General features: G+C 35.1%; 1 pseudogene; it reads left to right on the plus strand.

Moving 5' to 3' along the window:
• LOC122747725 overlaps nucleotides 1-15,576 on the plus strand; it is a 40,475-nt pseudogene extending 24,899 nt beyond the window's left edge.
• Nucleotides 15,577-22,436: the final 6,860 nt, after the last annotated feature.

The following is a 22,436-nucleotide window of genomic DNA, read 5'->3' on the forward strand; positions in this document are numbered from 1 at the left end:
GCTCCATATTAGCAACAATGCGCTATTCAGTCAATCTCAAATTCATTTCATTGACAATGTCAATATTTTGTCCACTTCTGATCCTAGTATCAATTTATGTTCCTTAGTATACTCATTCAGAAAGTATTCTATTACTAATGAGTCATGGTGCTTTATGATGACTGAAAATTTTATACTTTCCCTAAAACCTGCATTTTTCCTGCTGTACAAATTTTTCTGCTATTTTGACTTTGACTAATTAGCTCAAAGAATGGTGAAAAGAAGAAGGAGAAGAAAGGAGAAGGATCAAGCTGTTTTTATTATCATTAGATATGCTTACATTACCCCTAGTCTATAACCCATATGAAAATTCAAACTCATACTTTGAAGTTTATACCATGGTTGTGGAGTTTACGCCTTTGGCATACTAACTGACTACCTGTAGAAAACATCTTTGTAATGAGCATGGCATTACTGTAAAAACAAAATTAAGAAATTACTAATTACATAACAGATGTGAATGTTTGTTCTGGGATTGATGCATTATGGTCACAGAGCTGTCATTATCTTTCTCACAATTACAGCATCACCTGGTCATGTGCTATGCACATGTGGCCCTTTGGCAATGCAATTACTTATAACTTGGGAAATAATTAGTCTTGATATGAATCCCAGATCATTCTCTTCCCTTATGTGAGATTTTCCATGCCCCCCACTCATTATAAGACTAGCTTTTACACTTAATAATGATTCTAATAGCAAATACTATACAAAAATGTCAGTATTATCTATTCTAGAAGGTTCACATTATGTGCTTTTTCAAAATTTAATTTTATTATTACTAGATTGGTCTGAATATAGATCATTCTTCTCTTCCTTCCTTCTACACAATTTCTGCTATCACCCCATAGGGGCCAGATGGCTAGTCTGAGAGTAAAGAAGGCCTGGGTTCTGATTTTACCTCTGTTACCTCGGTGACCTAGGCAACTCTCTCCAGTTATAAGGTGTCTAAATATTGGTTATCTAATGTCAGTGTTGGAAGCTTCCACACTATGATAAAATAACAGCTCTGAAACAAAATAATAATAATGAGGAGGAGGATGAAGAAGGAGAATTTTATTTTAATTATATGAGTAGTATGTTTTGGTGAATTACATGCTGATTTATGTCAATGTACAGTGTACAAACTTTTGCTGATAGAATCTATCTATATATGTGTATAAATATATATATATATATATATATATATATATATATACATATTTGTATGTATGTGTGTATAGACGTTTGCTCATCAAACACAAAGAATTAAAGTTGTATGAATCACAAATGCACGCAAAATTCTTAATTGCCAGGGGGCAGTCAAGTGAACAGGAATTATTGCTTCCTATATTTCTTCCCCTGTGCTAAGTTCTTGGGACACACACAAGGAGGGAAAGAGACAGACAGACAGACAGACAGCCATCCCTCAAGGAGTTCTTAAGAATTAACCCTGAATTTTTGTCAAATCAAAACAAATATTTCTTGGCAAAATAATGTACAAAACAATTCAAATAGCTGGAAGGCAAATATAATATATGGAAAGCTTCTATACAATCTTGATGCATACTATTGCATTAAACTTTCTTCATTATTTAAGTAACAGACCACACTGTAATTCCCTATTTGTATCTGATGAAACCTGTTTCTTTCGAATAGCCCCATGACACAGGAATGACTAATTTGAGAGAAGTGACAATGTTGATTCAGGTTTTTTTCCCCTTCTTATTAAATATTTATTTCCAGTTAACTTTTGGTAGGCAAGACTAATTTACCTAAGTTGTACCTTTTGAAATAATAAAGAAAATACAGAATCTAAATTGCATGGCTGAATTGTAAGAATTAAGTACTTATATTACTCTACAGTTTTTTATTAATGACTTTTCAACATTCCAAATTGCATCAACATAATTAATTCATATGTCTCAAACTAATCTTCCATAGCTAAATATTATATGCATTACTTTTTGGGGTTTTTTTGCATTTTATTTATTTATTTTGTTAAGAATTTCCTAATGATATTTCTTTTTTTAGTTAAATAAAATTTTATTTTCCAAAATATATGTAAAAACAAATTTTGACATCAATTTTTTAACACTTTGTGTTCCAACTTCTCTTCTTCTCTCCCTTCCCCCCCCCACAAGAACTCAAGCAATTCAAAATAAGTTAAACATGAATAGTCATGGAAAACATTCCTGCATTACCTAGGTTGTGAGAGAAAACAGTTAAAAAACAAAACTTCAGATTAAGGAATTGTCAAAAAGAAATCTTTTAAAAGCTGTGTTTCCATTTGTTTTCAGATAGTATCAATTCTTTCTCTGTAGATGGATTGCAATTTTGATATGTCCTTCAAGTTAATATTGGATCATTGTCTTGCTGAAAATAACCACATGGTTCCCAGCAGATCATCTTACATTATTGCTATTATTTTGTATACAGTACATTTCACTCTGCGTCAGTTCATGTAGGTTTTTCCAAGTTTTTCTGATAGTATTCTGTTCATCATAAGCTTTATATAGTACCTTAAACTTGACAAGGAATTTTCTTCATAATAGCCCAGCAAAGTAGCTACCATACATTTTGCCATTATAATCAATCATAATAACTATTTCCCTCTAACCTATTCCCTTCCCATACTATTTACTCTATTTTCTATCTTCTTTTAAGCTATTTCTCTTCAATAGTATTTTACTTCTGTCTGTCCCTTCCCCTGCTCTGCACTCCTTTTTTTCATCCTTCTCACCTTATCCTCTTCCCTTCATACTTTCCTGTGAGTAACCATGGCTGCTTTCTCTTTGACCTGGAAACAGAAGTCTGATGGAACTCTGATTCACTATGATCAGAAGCTTGGTATGCCTGTGCCCCTCCCCCACTGGGCCACTACCACTGGTTTGAGCCCACTGTTTCAGAACCAGAGCGCTTTGCCCCAGCTCCAGCTGAGACTGCCTCCACTTGACCCCGGCCTACCGCAGAACACCCTCACCAGTCTTTGATCGGAGCCTCAGAAGCTGCTGATGCTGAAGACTTTGACCTGCACTGGAAGCACTCTCTGCTCTCTCCATCCCCTTGCTGAGCTATTCAGCCTGATCAGTAGGTGATTGCAATTGCCCTCCTTTGCTGAAAAAAAATGTTTCACTCTGTTCTTATGTGCATTAGGCTGCTCTGTTTTTTGTTTTTTTTTTAACCACATTATTTGGGAGTGAATGGACCGGTTTATTTGGAGCTTGTGGGAGTCAAAGCCTTTCCTCTGCCATCTTATATCCATTACTCTTGACAAATTCCTTGAACAAAGCACTAAGTATTGTCCTTATTTCTCCAGAAATGTTTCACTGCTAGCAGAGTATATGGTAACTGTGATGTGCACTCTAGAACTATGACTATTTACAGCTAAGGCTAGTTTTCCATACTTAAATCAGGTGGAAAATGGAGCAATGATCCAAATCAATCAACTGAAGAAATATTTTTGCCTTAATTATCTCAATCTTTTGGGAGAAAGATGTTTTATTGGGGAATGGGGGTTGGCAGATTACTAAAATACATTAATTTTCAACTTCACTCAGTATGTGTAGACTCACCCTTTTCCTTTCAATTTTTAATTAGGCTATTGCAAAATGAACTTTGAGAGGTGTCAAATACAATACAAAATAAATTGCTTAAGCCTTTCTTTGATGAGAAGCCTGCACTTCATCTCTCAGAAGAATTAGGTTTCCTCATTTTAACTCCTCTGCTCCTCTCTAAATGAATCCATAATTAATCTGGACAATGTTTGGAATGTCAAAAGTTACCTTGATGCCAAACTGGTTAATATTCTTTTCTGACCTTCCTCAATATTTACTTGTTCTCTACAAGAGTGCCAACCTGGGAATTTGTGATTAGAAAAAAGAAATTCTCAGCAGTATCTTACAAATGTCTTCAGCAAACTGTGATTCATAAGAGATGACATCTCTTATAATTGCATCTGAGTATTCTCTTATGTATTTTCTGCCAAGACTATATTAAATCAGCTGCCCCTAGCTAATCTTTAAGGTTTTTAGTTCTGGACTAGGTCCCAACCTAGAAATCCCATAAATTCTTCACCTTTATTCATAGCAGTATCTTCATTATCTTTGCTGTTTCTGTGTTCATTGACCTTTTTTTGGTTGAATGGATCCCTTTAGTCTCATTGCTTTTATTGCATCTTACCAACATGTAGAAGACAGGATTATAATAGTGCTCTGTACTCTAAGGTCGAAGATAGGATCTATTTACTTTTAATCTAGAAGCAGGCTGGTATTCGAATTCTGTTTTTGTCTGGCAGGGAAACCTTTATATCCAACAGTTTAGTTGATCCAATATCTGTACAAAGTCAAGTCTTCAGTGCTCTTAAATGTCCTTACTAAGACATTGCTAAATTATCAAATTAAATATGTAATACTATGAATTCAATTTTGGTCATTCCATGGCTGGGACCAAAGTTTTTGTTTGGTTCTTTGTTTGTTTACTCAAATTCAATATGATTATAAATAGCTTTAAAAATAAATTCTTGAAAATAAATGTTTATATTTGCAGTACTAATCAATAAATATTACTTATGGAGTCTATTGCAATGGTGCTAATCAAATTATAATTTTCTTTTTTGCATACATATTGATTAATTCTATCTATAAACACACAGTTAAACTCTATAGTATATCTGTATGTGAGAAGTGCTGAATCATACCTATGGACATGATGGGCATAAAATGGATTGTAGCAGTTATTTATTTATTTTTTACTTTAAATAAAATTATTTTATTATTTTCCAGTTACATATAGAGATAGTTTTCAGCATTTGTTTATATAAGATTTCCAATTTCAGATTTTTCTTTCTCCTTCCCCTCCCCCTGCTTCCTAGACAGCAGGCAATCCGATATAGGTTTGATAGATAGATGGATAGATAGATAGATAGATACATATACATATACATATACATACACATATACATATACACATTGTGAGATTTAAAATTGGATACAAGAGCATTAAACTCCCTTTTAACCTTTCCCTTATTTATCTCCCAGATCAGTAAGTAGAAGAAGCCTCTGATCTCTAGTTAGAGTTTTTATTGTTTGGAAATTACAAGGTGATGTTGATTAGAGAGATAGGAAAGTAGAAACACAAACAAATAGTCTTAAATCTAAGCTTAGTCTATATTCCGTATAGAACTCACCAAAACCCTAAGGCCACCTCAGGCTGAGAGCCTCGTCAAGCAGGTGCTGTTATGGAGAACCTGGCCGAGTGGAACCTCAGTCAGCGTCTATGTGTGCAGAGCAAACCAGCGGGCCAGGAGAGTGTAAAAAGACTTCACTTCCGTTCTCTCCTTGCCTTTTAAGCTTGCACCCCGGAAGTGGAGTGCTTAGCAGACAAACTGGTGGTTCGTCATGGTCTCCTCCCCGAAAGGGTGGTCCTTCAAAAAACTGACGTCTTTCAGTTATCGCTAACAGACTGTTAAAAAAAACTTTCATTTTTTTTTACCACATTTCCCCCCTTTTGCTTCCTCAAGAAATGGAATGTTTCCTTGATGGAACAGTAAAAAAAAATAACAGAATATAATAATCTATGATAACTAATAATATGTTAACAACAATATAGAAAAGGAAGAGAGGAAAGTTTTGTCCAGAGGGGCTTTTTTTTTTGTCCTCATGAAATGATGCTTTGACATTGGTCTTGGAAAGGGAGGGCCTCTGCAGAGAGTACATGTTACAGATGGTGTATATTTTAACAGAAAGGAGATAGTACAAACTAACAAAACAAAGGTAGGCTATTCCTTCCTCCCCTAATTTGCCTATGGCATCACCTCTTATGTCTAAATCATGTACCCATTTTGACCTTATTTTAGTATAAGATATAAGATGTCGGTCTATACCTAATTTCTGCCATACTATCTTCCAGTTTCCCCAGAAGTTTTTTGTCAAATACTGAGTTCCTTTCCCAGAAGCTGGGGTCTTTTGGTTTATCAAACACTATATTACTAATGTCATTTAGTACAGTGTCCCCTGTGCCTAGCCTATTCCATTGTTCCTCCACTATATTTCTTATCCAGTACCAGATAGTTTTGATGACTGCTGCTTTATGGCAATGAACTAGATTTGGTACAGCAAACCCTACTTCCTGTGCATTTTTTTTCATTATTTCCCTTGATATTCTTGACTTTTTGTTTTTCCAGATGAATTTTGTTATTATTTTTTCTAGCTCTATAAAATGATTTTATGTAGTCTGATTGGTATGGCACTGAATAAGTAAATTAATTTAAGTAAAATTGTCATTTTTACTATATTAGCTCTGCCTATCCATGAGCAATTGATATCTTTCCAATTATTTAGATCTGATTTGATTTGTGTGAAAAGATTTTTGTAATTGTCTTCATAGAGTTCCTGGTTTTGTCTTGGCAAGTAGACTCCCAAATATTTTTTTGTTTTTGCAGGGCAATGAGGGTTAAGTGACTTGCCCAGGGTCACACAGCTAGTAAGTGTGTCAAGTGTCTGAGGACAGATTTGACCTCAGGTCCTCCTGAGTCCAAGGCTAGTGCCTTATCCATTGCACCACCTAGCTGTCCCCTGACTCCCAAGTATTTTATATTATCTACCATTATTTTAAATGGAATTTCTCTATCTCTTCCTCCTGGACTTTGTTTGTCATGTATAGAAATGCTGATGATTTATGTGGATTTATTTTATATCCTGTGCAGCAGTTATTTTTATAGGAATAAAGAACTAGAAACTAAGAGGGTACCCAATGATCGAGTAAAGGTTACATAAATTATAGAATATGAATGGAAGGGATATCATTGTACTATAAAAATGAAAGAAAATACATTTTTAAGGAGGCAAGGAAAGATTTGCATAAATTAATATAGAGTGAAATGAGCCATACTAAGTGACTGATTTATATTATATCACCCTTGTAAAAAGGAACAATTTAGAAAATCTTATGAAATCTGATCAATGGAGCAATCAACCTGGATTCCATAGAACTCATAATAAAGAATGCTACCAAACTTCTGACAAAAGGATACAATAACATGCCAAATGACACACACATTTTTGGATCTGGCTAAAACAGAGGTTACTGTTTCCTGATTATTTTTATCTGTTACACTATTTAAAAAAATTTCCAGTTTAGTGGAGAGGAAGTAAAAGAGAAAAGAAAAAAAAAACTTAAATCCTTAAAATTTTGAGGGGAAAATATATAAAAGAGCAAGTATTTAAAATATATAAAAGTATATAATAGTAATACATATACATACACACATGTACATTTAAATTTCTAGAGTTAAGAAAATTATGTCTGTTGATCTAGCTATCTATCATCTATCATCTATCTATCTATCATTTAACACCTCTGCACTAGAAGGATAATAAAATGAATAAAAATCTTTGAAGGGCCAAAGTACATTTTCTTAGGAGAAGAATTTTTTTTTGGAAAAGCTGTTTGAACATTAAGTAGATATCTGCTTTCAACATTAAGTTGGAAGATTAAGTAAATATCTGCTACCCAAATAGTAAATTTTTCTAATATATCATGTATATATGAATGTGGGGCTAGTAAATATTGTTTTCATGAGGATGATGAATAGTTTACTTTATATACACTTTAAGAAAATAGGGAGAGCAACTTTTCTAGAATTTTTTGCATGTGCATATATGTATGCATGTGTATATATAGGTATTTATATTTGTATGTGTAACTGTATGTGCATGTGCATATGTAAATAGTTTTTAAAATGAGGAAAATATCCTGCATTGCTTGAAAAGGATACAATTTAAGTACTGACAAAATTTCTTTCTCCTTTCCAGGAAGTATGACCTGGATATCCAGGTTTATAGTAACTTCTTAAATGCAAAATTATTCAATGAATTTTAAGGAAATTCAAGATGAGATTCTGTATTACCATGGTTTACCAAGTTCTGGGTTTTGTCTGCAAATAGTTCATATGGCTTAAGAATTTGTTAAAATATTAATATGCATTTTCTATGGAATATGATTTAAATACTATAAAACAAGAATTTAAGTAATAACAACCTGTCATATTTGTCATATTTGTCAGTCATCTTCATTTAATGTTTAAAACCCACAAAGATTTATGATCTAATATTTCTTGTTCTTACTGCTAATTCTCTAGTAATTTTAGGTCATCCTCAAATTTTTACAGTTCTAATTTACTTAATTTATAATAATTTAGTTTAATTCAATCATTCATTTCTATCTACCTATTTCCATATATCTAAACTGTTACATAGATTGTAAATTATCTGATGGCAGAGATGGTGTTTTGTTTTGTCTTTATATCCAGTGTTCACAGTGTGGTGTCTTAAATAAAGCATGTGCCTAATACAGACCTATTTGATTGAACCAATTAAAAGAATTAAGTATTCTGGTCAAGTTTTCTATTAATATTGACAGAACCAAGAAAACCTTCAAAGTATTAATATGTATCTAATTAAATTACTCTCTCCAAAATAATATCTCTTACCATATGACTAATAGAGATGGGAATGGGGACAAAGGGTATAGCATAAGCAATAAGGGAAGAATGTTGGTAGAAAGTTTAAGGCAGCCACCAATAATACTAAGGGTCGGTAGGTGGCACAGTGGATAGAACATCAGGCCTGGAGTATGAAAGTTGTTCGGTCATTTTTCAGTCATGTCCAACTTTTCATAACTGCTGGAATTTTCTTGGCAAAGATATTGGGGTGGTTTGCCATATCCTACTGTAGCTCATTTTTGCAGATGAGGAAACTAAGGCAAACACTCTTAAGTGACTTGCCCACGGTCACACAGTAAATAACTGAGGACAAATCTGAACTCCGGATGAAGAGCCAGGAGATCTTTGATCCAAATCTTGTGATCTTCTGATCAGTACAGTACCAAGTGCATTGCAAGTGCTTAATAATTGCTTATTGCCTTCTATCAAGACAGGAGAAGGAGGCAGAAAACAAGCTGGGACTTGGGAACATGGGAATATCAGGGTTTGGGGAGGATTTTTGTAGTATAGATATTGAAACTCATGGCATATCCTTTGAGAACAATATTTACAAGCATGAGATACAGTAACAACCTGTTAAATAGTGGACTCTTCTCAGTTAGAAAAAGCATGCCCATATAAAGACCAGCAAGGTAATATTATCTAGTGAAGTACATCAACTCAAGAATGTGAGAAAAGTAAGTTTTTCAGTGTTAGAGGGAGAAATGGTTAAAAACCAGTTTGAACTGATTCTTGCTGATTCTCTAGTAAAAGTAGGTAAAAGTTCAACCCTAGTGACTACTGCATTTGCTTAATAGTCTTATAAATATTAATTTCTCCTCCTATGCCTAAAATCTCCACCCCATTTTCAATCATGGGTTACATGAAGGTGTATGTGGATGGGCAGGGTAACATATCAAGGAGAATTTAGTTAGAACTCTTCCAGGAAGATTGTGAACCTGACCTAACTGACCTATGGTGACTCAGGGGAGGGAAATACTGTGTTGGGGCTTAGGATAAATTTGGCTGCACATTCAAAATTTGCACGCACTGATTGTTTATATTGTGGGTGCCCATTCTCATGAGAATGCAATAAAAAGCTTTTGTCATACTAAACTTTCCTCTGAAAGAACTTATTTTGATACAGTTGTCAGCACTTTTTTCTCACACAAGGAATACACAGAAAAACACGATTAATTCAGGATAAGATCAGAGTATTTATTTCCCCAATGAGAATTCGTTTATCAAATTATAAATAATTATATCTCTCTATTTAAAATACACTGAGGTCAAGAGACCACATAATGATATCTGCTTAACCTAGTTGGTATCTTGAGACTGTTCACCCTGCAGAGAGCACAAGTTGCTTTAGTTTATATTCAAATCTGTTTGTCAGATTTCTCTGTTGCCTTCTAAAATTATTGTCTTTAACAAAGAGGTTTCATATTCCATGGGGGTACTTCCTAGTTGAGTTATAATTAGGACTTCTGGGTTCTGGGGCAAATTCAGTGAGGTGGCAGGTAATGACCGCTTTGATGCATGGTTATATTTGGCCAAATGCAGAGGTCAATGGACTTGAGGGTATTGAGGAATTGGGAGGCAAGATGTTAGAAAGGGGATAGGGTTGGAAAGGGGAAATTGTAAGCTAGACATATAATATAATGTGAAGGACAATGAGTTCCCTGAAGTTCTCTATATTACAATTAATAAATAAAAATATATTAAGCTCTTACCATGTGCCAGGCACTGTGCTAACTGCTGGAGCAACAAGAAAAGGATAGGATGGAATGAAATATACTATTACTCCTAAACCTTCAGTTCTACCATTTCCTTCTTTCATCACTTCTACAATTGGTTTGCCAATCTATCTTAAATTCCCCTTCTCTATTAATCCTACACTTCCTTTTCCCTTTCAATTTTATAATCCCCTTTGTTATACCCTCCTCTTCTAGAACTGTTAGAATGTTATCACAGACTACTTTGAAGTAGAGTTGTGCTGTAATATATTGAGTTGATAAAGGAGACATGTCTCTTTCATTGTAGACCTTTAAACCTAAAAGAGATGAATATGGCTATTTTCATCCTATTAAAGGGTACCTAGAATTCTGCAGAATGATAGACTTAAAGGATTCTAGAGACTTTCTGCACCCCATGGATTCTTGAGCTCTAAGTAGACATTCCTTTTAATCAGCAATGTACCTGTACTTTGAGTCTTTTCCATTTAGAAGGTCCATAAGAACTTACAGTCCTGGCAAGGGTTTTGAGGGCTTAGAATCACTTCCAAAGAAAATGAGGCATCAGAGTAAAACCTTACTTGGGTAAACAGTCTTGTGATGGATTTTATATATCTCTTATCTGAGCCATACTTAGAGATAACCATCACTAGATTAGACACAAGTTGTTGAATATTGGCCAAAATAACTGAAAGACTATTTAGCAAGAAATGTTATGAACAGTCATTTGTGAGAGTACACTCATCAACAAAATAACACATTTTTTAAGTAAATAGGGGTAGGGAATGGAACTGGTATAGGAAACTCCCAGGATGAAGAAAATCTAGAAATGTTGGTACCTACCTCCTTTGCAATTTATAATCTTAGAGAGCTGGCTTAAACACTGAGAGACTGTGATATGCCTGGAGTCACCCAGTCAGTGTGTGTCCATGGCAAGGCTTCAATGTAAATTTTTTATACCAAGGCTAGAACTCTTTTTACCAATATAACACTGACTGAGATAAATATTCCTTCTAATAAGCTCATCATTACATCCTATTATCTGTTGTTCTAGATATAATTTTCTGTCCCCACATTTCAGTTGCCTTTTTGATGGACAGAAATACAAAAATTTGGAATACTGAAAAAGTTTGAAGCAGTTATGCTGCAGTGGCCCTCCAAAAAGGTCTAGGGGTTCATTGCAAGCTCACTATCAGAGAACAGTGTAACATAAAAGCTTAAAATGCTAATGTAAGGCAGTTAGGTATTACAGTGGATGGAGCACCGGCCCTGGATTCACGAGGACCTGAATTCAAATCTGGCCTCAGACACTTAACACTTACTAGCTGTGTGACCCTGGGCAAGTCACTTAATGCCAATTGCCTCACCAAAAAAAAGAACAAAAACAAAAACAAATGCTAATGTAATAGAAGGTTAAAATTAAAAGACCCAAGCCTCATTTTCCTTTGACCAGTTTGGACCACATCTGGTATATTGTGTTCAATTTGGACACCACAGTTTGTTTTTGGTTTTGTTTTGTTTTGGAAGGGGGATTAAAACAAAACCTGTGAAGTATCTAGAAGAGAGAACTGAAATGGTCAAGGGTCTTGAGTTAATGCCATTGAGATTAGGTTGAAGGTGCTATGTGTGTTCATCCTAGGGAAAAGAAAACTCAGCAGGTATGTGATTGCTTTCTTCAAGCATTTGAAGGAATCTTGTGAGGAAAAGGAATTAAATTTGTTATCTTTGACCCTAGAAAACTGAACTAGGAACAATGGATAGAATTTGCAATGAGGCAAATTAGAGCGATGTCAGAAAAATATATGACCAAGTACTTCCTAGTAATTAGAAGTGTCCTAAAGTGGAATGGACTGCAACAGATGGTACTTTTTTCGCTATTTATTGGAGTCTTTCAAAAAGGATGATCACTTATGGAGTAATTCCGTATAAGTGATTTCTTTTTCAAGGATGGGTTTTTTTGGAAGCACATTCTAACTCCTAAGTCCTGTGATTTATCTTAGTCTGAGTTAGATTTAAAGAGACCAAGTATCTCTTATCTTAAGAGAATAAAATAAGACATGTCTGTTTAATTAGAAGGATTTCTGATAATTTGCAATAAAAACTCAACAAGTCAATTCTACTTTTTCTAAACAATGGGCAATTAAAAATAGTCACTTCTCGGGGTGGCTAGGTGGTGCAGTGGATAGAACACTGGCCCTGGAGTCAGGAGGACCTGAGTTCAAATCTGGCCTCAGACACTTAACACTTACTAGCTGTATGACCCTGGGCAAGTCACTTAACCCCAATTGCCTCACTAAAACAAAACAAAACAAAACAAAAAATAGTCACTTCTCAGGGGCAGCTAGGTGGCACAGTGGATAAAGTACCAGTCCTGGATTCAGGAGGACCTGAGGTCAAATCCAGCCTCAGATACTTGACACTAGCTGTGTGACCCTGGGCAAGTCACTTAACCCTTATTGCCCCACAAAAAAAAGTCACTTCTCTGTCAACTGATAATTGTGGGTTTAGATTCATTTTGTTATTCGTCCATTTTTTGTTCATTACACAAATATCTGTAAAGTATGTAAGGCTCTAGTCCTGTATATAATTCAGTAGGGAAAATGACAGGTACAAAACAAAGAAAAAACAAGTCAACTTGTGATAGGGTTCCACAAGGGCATTAAGTAAAGACTAAGACCATTAAGGAAGCTAGAATAAGACCCAGAATGCTGTTGCTTTAAGTGTAAGCCTCCTGGTCTAATGGCCTCTATTTTATTGGGCAAACCTCTCTGTGCCTAATTTTCTTCATTTCTTGAGTAGGATGGACTTGCTAATCTATAAGGTCCATCAATAATCTTCAAGGATAGTTATTGTCACTTCTGAAAATTTATAGTCATGCCCTAATCCCTCCTTAAAGTATTCACAATTCTTTCATAGCTTTAGTCCACTGTTTCCTCTGTTCAGATATACTCCACTCCCATCCACACTATTTCTGGGAGGTTCTATTCTCCCAGACAACCAAGTTCCTACTTTTATATTTTCAACCTTGTGTGAATTAGCAATTCTCATAATTAATCTATATCCCTCCATTTCCTTGGCATAAAAGGCGCACACACACACACACACACACACACACACACACACACACACAAACACACTACAAAAATCTGAACAATGACTTTTCAAAGCAAGTTTACAACAAAACATCAAGTAAATAAATATGATTAATCATGAAATAGCAATGTGAACATGATATTAATTTCACATGTTGTCTTTATTTCCCAGGTTTGCAGTGCTATATCCCTAAATGGTTTATATGTTATTATGACTTAGAAGAGTTCTACCAATGCTTTATATAATGTGAGCTTCCACAGAGCAGGTGTCATGCCTTTAGAAGTTGCTCTGAGTAATGCCAAACACAGCAGCATCCACCTGAGGGCCTTTAATAAATAACCATCCAGATGCTCCCCATTTGTAAATTACTCCCTGGTTGTAAGCTAGACACTTTGGAAATGCATCAACTTGCTAATAAGTATTATTCTGATTCTAATACATTGGATTCACTAAGGCATCACATAAAGTGTATTGCTGCTTTAGTTCACTTTACCCTTATTTTGAATATCATCAAATAATGAGCCAAATACCAAATTTGTAAGTATCTCTTTTTGTGAAATTGTGGTCCTTTAGGAGATAGAATAGTTCACATTTACATAATGCTTTAAAGTTTACAGAATGCTTTACAAAGTATTCAGGTACTTTTTTTCATGCCAAAACCCTTAATTGGGGCTCTTCAATTCTGAGGTAGGTAGTGACAGAAAGTATTATTTGTGTACCAATGAAGAAACAGAAACTCAGAGAAGTTATGTGACTTGCCCATGGTCAAACAGGTAGAAAACTGTCAGAAATTAAATGGAAATTGAGGTCTTGACTCCCAGTACAGAATCCCCTCCACAAGACCACAGTGGTTTTCCTTGAACCTTTTGTTGAACAGTGAAATAATATATGGATATATGTGTGTGTATGTATGTTTGTATATATGTGTGTATGTATATATATAGTCACACATGTGTGTATACATATATGCACATGTATACCTTGTGTGTGTGTGTGTGTATATATATATATATATATATATATATGAATATATGAATATATTTAGTATCCCCAGCACTTAAGAGTGCTTGACACCTGGTAATCATTGAATAAATACCTGTTTATTGATTAAAATTACTTGAATATGTGCATTTGATCTTCGGAACATGCTTACAAAATATGTAGGAATTATTATTTTTCCTTGAGAGATTAAAAAAAAAACTGGATTAAAAAGAGTTTAACCTTACCTCTAGAAGTACCAGGTTTGTCAATTGAAACACACATACAAACAAATTTGCTTGGTCCTGCAAAATGTTCTTAAATGCTGATCCTCTTATGAATAGTTATTTTCAAGACATAAAAGTGTTCACGTTTAGAGAATATTAATTATTTTTACAATTTTAATCTCCAAAATTCTCATAGCAATATAACAAAAATTATTTTAAAAATAATATCCCTTAGTTTCTCATTTATGTTACCACATGATGTAATAGAATCTAAATGTAGTCACCTGTGTAAAATGATATTAGTAAAATGTCAATGCCCCCATCAGTTTCTCAGTGAAATAATTTCTTCAAGGTAAAAACCAAGTTATCTAGCTCCTAGGTCAGTGAGTGTTGTTTTCACTGCTTGATGCCATTCTTCCATGCTGGTGATCATGATGAGGATGAAGAGGAGGATGAAGAGAGGAGGATTACAGAGATCTCTTTCTCTTATTTTACTCAGGTAAACATTTAACATGTTAATTTCCAGCAATATATTTTTTAAATTATATTTGAGCCTTTCCGTCTCCTGGAGTCACTTCGAGAGCAGCCCGCTGCCCCCTTCCTCCCCCGGCCGAGGTCGCCCCCGCTGCCGCCATGTTGGCCTATCTACAGTAGAAGATCCCCTGGAACTGCTCCAGCTTCCTCATCAAGCACAACAAGCAAATGTACAGCACCGAGCACAGCAACCTCAAGGCCAGAAACTCTTTCTGCTACAAAGGGCTGATCCACAGGAAGATGGTGGACATGGAGCCGGCCACCAACAGTAAGGGCATCATGGTGGTGGTGAAGCACCAGGAAGGTCAGAGGAAGCCTGCCACTTCCTATGTGAGGACCACCATCAACAAAAATGCCTGGGCCACACTCAACAGCCTTGGGCACATCATCCTCAAGAACAAATACCGGAAAGATCCCTGCATGTCTGCTCTGCCTGGACAGTGCCAGCCTGCAGAACCAGAAGCCAGTGGTGGTGAAGAAGAAGCAAACCCACCCACCCAAGAGCACTTAGGGGGCCATACCTGCCTTTGGCTAATAAAGTCAAACTGCTTGACCTGTCAAAAAATACATATATTCGAATTCAAATTAAGCATTTTTGCATTCCAGTTTATCATTTCTCTCAACACCAACCTCATATCTCATACAGTGGTTTAGGAAAATATTCCTCCATTATTTCTTGATCGGTGCACCCAACTCATAATTCTATTATTTGTTATTAGTATTAGGCACATGACTATTGAATTTGTACTATATTATTGATACTTGCTATAATTTGTTTCATAATCATTTATTTAAAAATATACAAGAATGACAAAAGAGTAATATATAAGAGAACAGGCATTTCAACAGATTACCATAATTTCATTAGGAGTTTTAAGTACTACAGAATACATTTTTAATATCATTACTGTTTCTGATGATATAAGAACACCATAAGTCAAGGAATGATACACTTTTATCCCTAATAAAAAGGAAAGAAAGGAGTATGAAAGAAGAGAGTGAAAACATTTCATTTGACCACTAAAGGAGAAAATATTTGCCAGAGTAGTGACTTAAAGGGTATTGTACATGAGAGCTGTAAAGCCAGAAAGATTAATAAATGAGACATTTATCAAGAGCAAGGAATAAATGATGGCCATCCCATGTTCTCTTTTGGTACTACAATAATGTCAAGAGATCTAGAAGGAGATTGTACATCCTGATGAATGAATTTTCTATGGAACATTTACTGAAGAACATGGACAAGTGATTCATAGGAGAAGGTATAAAAGGTTGCATTCTGGATTGTTGAAAGCAGTATTAATTTCAGGGATTTTAATCAATAAAAATCATTTATTAGATACCCATTATAATCTAGGTATGTATATAAGTACAAAGAATGAAATAACCCCTGTTTCCAAGGAGCTTACTTTATAATGGAGAAAAAAAGTATAAGATGATCCAAAATTCTTAGTGAAAGTTTGCATCTTTAGTATCTTGAAACACAGTGTGTGTGTGTGTGTATGTGTGTGTGTATTATGTGTGTATGTGTGTACAACATAAATATTAAAGTGAATAAATACAGATATATGTAAGATAGTTGAATACAGTATTTTGAAGAGGGCATAGCAATTGGAAAATCTTCATGCAGAAGATGGTGCTGGTTAACAAGAGGTGAACCAGGAAGAAGGCATATCCCTGCCACATGCCCATGGACCTGCACGTTCTAGGCTAAGGGCTCTTGGCTCCCCTTTCACTGGTATCAAATAGTCCCATTTTTGCCTCTAGCTAGGACCCACCAATGTCGACTGTTTGTGTGAGTGTGGTCTGGGTTGGAATCTATGGTGTGGTTTCCATTTTGAGATTATTTTTGTTTTTTGAAGAATCATTCTAATAAAACTGGTACATTTGAGGGCAGAGCCAAGATAGCGGACCTATCGTGTTCAGATAGGAAGTACAGGGGGGTGAACTGCACACACTATAAAGGCCTCAGAGTAAAAAGCTGGTCACACAGCACCTATACCCCTGCACAAGAAGCCCAAAACAGGGACCCTGGTGTCCCAGAGCAGACCTCAACTTAAAAAATAAATAAATAAGCTGCAATAATGATTAAGAAGCAAAAAAGAACCCTCTCCATTGAGAGCTTCTTTATCAATAGGGAACAAGCCAACACAAACTTAGATGAGGACAATACACTCAAATTGCCTACATGTGAAGCCTCACAAGGGAAGGTAAATTGGCCTCAAGAACAAAAAGCATTCCTGGAATTGCTCAAAAAGTATTTTAAAAATCAATTGGGGGCAGCAAGGTGGCACAGTTTATAGAGCACCGGCCCTGGATTAAGAAGGACCTGAGTTCAAACCCGGCCTCAGACACTTAACACTTACTAGCTGTGTGACCCTGGGCAAGTCACTTAACCCAAATTGCTTCACTAAAAAAAAATCAATTGAGAGAGGTAGAAGAAAAAATGGGGAGAGAAATGAAAGCAAAAGAAGAAAACTATGAAAAAACAATCAGCAGTTTTGAAAAGGAAGCACAAACATTGACTGCAGAAAACAAATCCTTAAAAAATTATTCTGACTAAATGGAAAAAAGGTGCATAATCTCACTGAAGAAAACAATGCCTTAAAAAATTCATCTGGCCAAATGGAAAAAAAAAGGTGCATGATCTCACTAAAGAAAACAATGCCTTAAAAATTAAAATTGGACAGTTGGAAGATAAGGAATCCATGAGACACCGGGAATCAGTCAAGCAGAATCAAAAGAATGAAAAAATAGAAGAAAATATGAAATACCTCACTGGAAAGACAACTGATCTGGAAAACAGATCAAGGAGAGACAATTTGAGAATCTTTGGACTGCCTAAAAGCCATGACCAGAAAAAGAATCTAGACACCATATTCCAGGAAATTATTAAGGAGAGCTGCCCTGATATCATAGAATCAGAGGATAAAATCATCATTGAAAGAATCCACCGATCACCTCCTGAAAGAGATCTCAAAAGAAAAGGTCCAAGGAATATTGTAGCCAATTCCAGCAGAAAGAAGCAATTTAAATATCATGGAGCCACAGTCAGGATTGCTCAGGACCTGGCAGCTTCAACATTAAAGGACCACAAGGCTTGGAATATGATATTACGGAAGGCAAAGGAGCTTGGATTGCAGCCAAGAATCTATTACCCAGCAAAACTGATCATTCTCTTTCAGGGGAAAAGATGGACATTCAAAGATATTGGGGAGTTTGAATCTTTCCTGATGAAAAGACCAGAACTAAATAGAAAATTCGATCTTAACATACAAGACTCAAGAGAAGTTTAAAAAGGTAAACAGAGGGGAAAAAAAAAGATTACTCAATTAGGTTAAACTGTTTATATCCCTACACGGGAAAATAATACTCATAACTCTTAAGAATTGTAAATGTATTTGGGACAGAGAGAAGGACTTTACATGGAGGGTATAAATATAAATTGTCTTTGATGTGAAGATACAAATAAAATTAAGGGGTTAAAAGGGGAGTCTACAGGGAGGAGAGTAAAGGGGAGGTGAAATAGGGTGAATTATATCATATGAAGAGGTGAAAAAAAAAACAACCTATTACAACAGAGGGAAAGAAAGGAGGGGTGAACATTGTTTCAACCGTACTCTCATTCGATTTGATTCAAAGAGGGAATAACATATACGTTCATTGGGATAAATAAACTTAGCTTATTCTTTAGGGAAGCAAAAAGGGAAGGGAAAGGGGGGGACTGATAGAAGGGAGGACAAAAGCATGGGAGAAAAGCATAAAGAAAAGGGAGGGAGTGATAAAAAGGGAGGGCAGATTGGGGGAAGCATGTGTAAGAAGTAAAACATTGGTGAGGAGCAATAGGGTGAAAGAAGGGGGGAAAAGTACAAAGGGGGTAAATGGAATAAAGGGGTAATAATAACTATGAATGTGACTGGGATGAACTCTGCTATAAAATGGAAGTGAATTGCAGAGTGGATGAAAAAAATAGATTCCTACAATATGCTGTTTACAAGAAAAGCATTTGAAGTAGAGAGATACACACAGAGTAAAGGTAAAAGGCTGAAGCACAATATATTATGCTTCAGTTAAAGTAAAAAAAGCAGGGGTAGCAATCCTTATCTCAGACAAAGCGCAGGCAAAAATAGATCTCATTAAATGAGATAAGGAATGAAATTACATCTTGCTAAAAGGTATGTGGTAAAAAGTGAAAGTTTTTATCAGTCAGTTAGCAATAACTGAAAGACGAGAGTTTTTTGAAGGACCACCCTTTCGGGGAAGAGACTGTGACAAACTGCCAGTGTGTCTGCTAAGCACTCGGCTTCTGTCTTCTAAGCACTCCATTTCTGGGGTGCGAGCTTAAAAGGCAAGGAGAGAATGGAAGTGAGGTCTCTCCTTTTCGTTCACTTGCTCCTGGCAAGCTCGCTCTGCAGACAGACGCTGACTCAGGTCCTTAGTGATCGGCCTGGTCCTCCATAAGAGCACATGCTTGATGTGATTCTCAATCTCAGAGGTGGCCTTGGGTTTTTGGAGAGTTCTATATGGAATATAGACTAAGCTTAGATCTAAGACTACTTATTTGTATTTCTATTTTCCTATCTCTCTAATCAACATCACCTTGTTTTGTTGGCTAAGTAATTCCCAAACAATAAAAGCTCTAACTAAAGCTCAGAAGCTTCTTTCACTTACTGGTCTGGGAGATATATAAGGGAAAGGTTAAAAGGGAGTTTAATGCTCTTGTATCCAATTTTTAATCTCACAGGTACTATAGATAATGAAGTAATATCAATATTAAATACGTATGCACCAAGTGGTATAGCATCCAAATTCTTAGAGGAGAAGTTAAATGAGTTACAAGAAGGATTATACAGTAATAGTATAGTAGTGGGGATGCTGAATCTCCCCCTCTCAGAATTAGAAAAATCTAGCCAAGAAATCAAAAAAGAAAGAAGTGAAAGAGGTAAATAGATTACTAGAAAAGTTAGACATGATAGATGTCTGGAGACAATTGAATGGGGATAGAAAGGAATATACCTTTTTCTCAGCAGGACATGGCACATTTTCAAAAATTGGCCATGTATTAGGGCACAAAAACATCATAGTCAAATGTAGAAAGACAGAAATAGTAAATGCATCCTTCTCAGATCATGATGCAATAAAAATTACATGTAAGAAAGAGCCAGGGAAGAGTAGAAAGAAAATCAATTGGAAAATAAATAATTTCATACTAAAGAATGAATGGGCCAAAAACAAATCATAGAAACAATCAATAACTAGATCCAAGAGAATGACAATAATGAGACAACATACCAAGATATATGGGATACAGCCAAAGCAGTCCTTAAGGCGAAATTTATAGCTCTAAATGCTTACATAAATAAAAAATAAAAAGAGGAGATTAATGAATTGGGTATGCAACTTAAAAAGCTAGAAAAAAAAAAACAAATTAGAAATCCCCAATTAGATACTAAACTAGAGATCCTGAAAATTAAAGGAGAAATTAATAAGATTGAAAACAAAAAAAAAAACCTAAAGAATTAATCAATAAAACTAAGAGCTGGTTTTATGAAAAAAACCAATAAAAGAGATAAAATATTGGTTAATTTGATGAAAAAAAGAAAGAAGAAAACCAAATTACCAGTATCAAAAGTGAAAAGGGTGATGTTACCATCAATGAAGTGGAAATTAATTCAATAATTAGGAATTATTTTGCCCAACTGTATGCCAAGAAATTTGACAATCTAAATGAAATGATTGAATATTTACAAAAATACAAACTGCCCAGGTTAACTGAAGAGGAAATAAAATCCTTAAATAAACCCATATTGGAAAAAGTCATTGAACAGGCCATTAATGAACTCCCTAAGAAAAAATCCCCAGAGCCAGATGGGTTTACAGGTGAATTTTACCAAACATTTAAAGAAAAATTAATTCCAATATTATACAAATTATTTGGAAAAATAGGTGAAGAACGAGTGCTACCAAATTCATTTTATGACACAAATATGGTGGTGATACCAAACCCAGGCAAAGCAAAAACAGAGAAAGAAAAGTATAGACCAATTTCCCTAATGAATATTTGATACTAAAATCATGAATAAGATATTAGCAAGGAGATTACAGCAAGTGATCACCAGGATAATACACTATGACCAGGTGCGACTTATACGAGGAATGCAGGGCTGGTACAACATTAGGAAAACTATTAACATAATCAACCACATCAATAAGAAAACCAACCAAAATCATATGATTATCTCAACAGATGCAGAGAAAACTTTTGACAAAATACAGCAGCCATTCCTAATAAAAACACTTGAGAGTTTAGGAATAGGTGGAGCTTTCCTTAAAATAATAAACAGTATCTACCTAAAACCATCAGCAAGTATTATATGCAATGGAATTAAATTGGAGGCTTTCCCAATAAGATCAGGGGTGAAACAGGGATGTCCATTATCACCCCTATTATTTAATATTATTCTAGAAATGTTAGCTTTAGCAATCAGAGAAGAAAAAGGAATTAAAGGCATCAGAATAGTCAAGGAGGAAACAAAACTATCACTCTTTCCAGATGATATGATGGTATACTTAAAGAATCCTAGAGAATCAACTCAAAAATTACTTGAAGCAATTAACAACTTTAGCAAAGTAGCAGGATATAAAATAAATCAACATAAATCATCAGCATTTCTATAAATGACAAAGTCCAGCAGCAAGAGATAGAAAGAGAAATTCCATTTAAAATAACGGTAGATAATATAAAATCCTTGTGAGTCTACTTGCCAAGACAAACCCAGGAACTCTATGAACACAACTACCAAACACTCTTCACACAAATCAAATCAGATCTAAATAATTGGAAAGATATCAATTGCTCATGGATAGGCAGAGCTAATATAGTAAAAATGACAATACTACCTAATTTACTTATTCAGTGCCATACCAATCAGACTACCTAAAATTATTTTATAGAGCTAGAAAAAATAATAACAAAATTCATCTGGAAAAACAAAAAATCAAGAATATCCAGGGAAATAATGAAAAAAAAATTCACAGGAAGGTGGGTTAGCAGTACCAAACCTGGAGCTTTACTATAAAGCAGCAGTCATCTAAACTATCTGGTACTGGCTAAGAAATAGAGTGGAGGATCCATGGAATAAATAGGCTAGGCACAAGAAACACAGTAGTAAATGACATTAGCAATGTAGTGTTTGACAAACCTAAAGACTCTAGCTTCTGGGATAGGAAGTCAGTATTTGACAAAAACTGCGGGAAAACTGGAAAATAGTATGGCAGAAATTAGGCATAGACCAACATCTTATACCTTATACTAAAATAAGGTCAAAATGCATACATGATTTAGACATAAGAGGTGATATCATAGGTAAA

The sequence above is a fragment of the Dromiciops gliroides genome, chromosome 3 (genome assembly GCF_019393635.1).
Source record: "Dromiciops gliroides isolate mDroGli1 chromosome 3, mDroGli1.pri, whole genome shotgun sequence".
In the NCBI taxonomy this organism is placed as follows: Eukaryota; Metazoa; Chordata; class Mammalia; order Microbiotheria; family Microbiotheriidae; genus Dromiciops; species Dromiciops gliroides.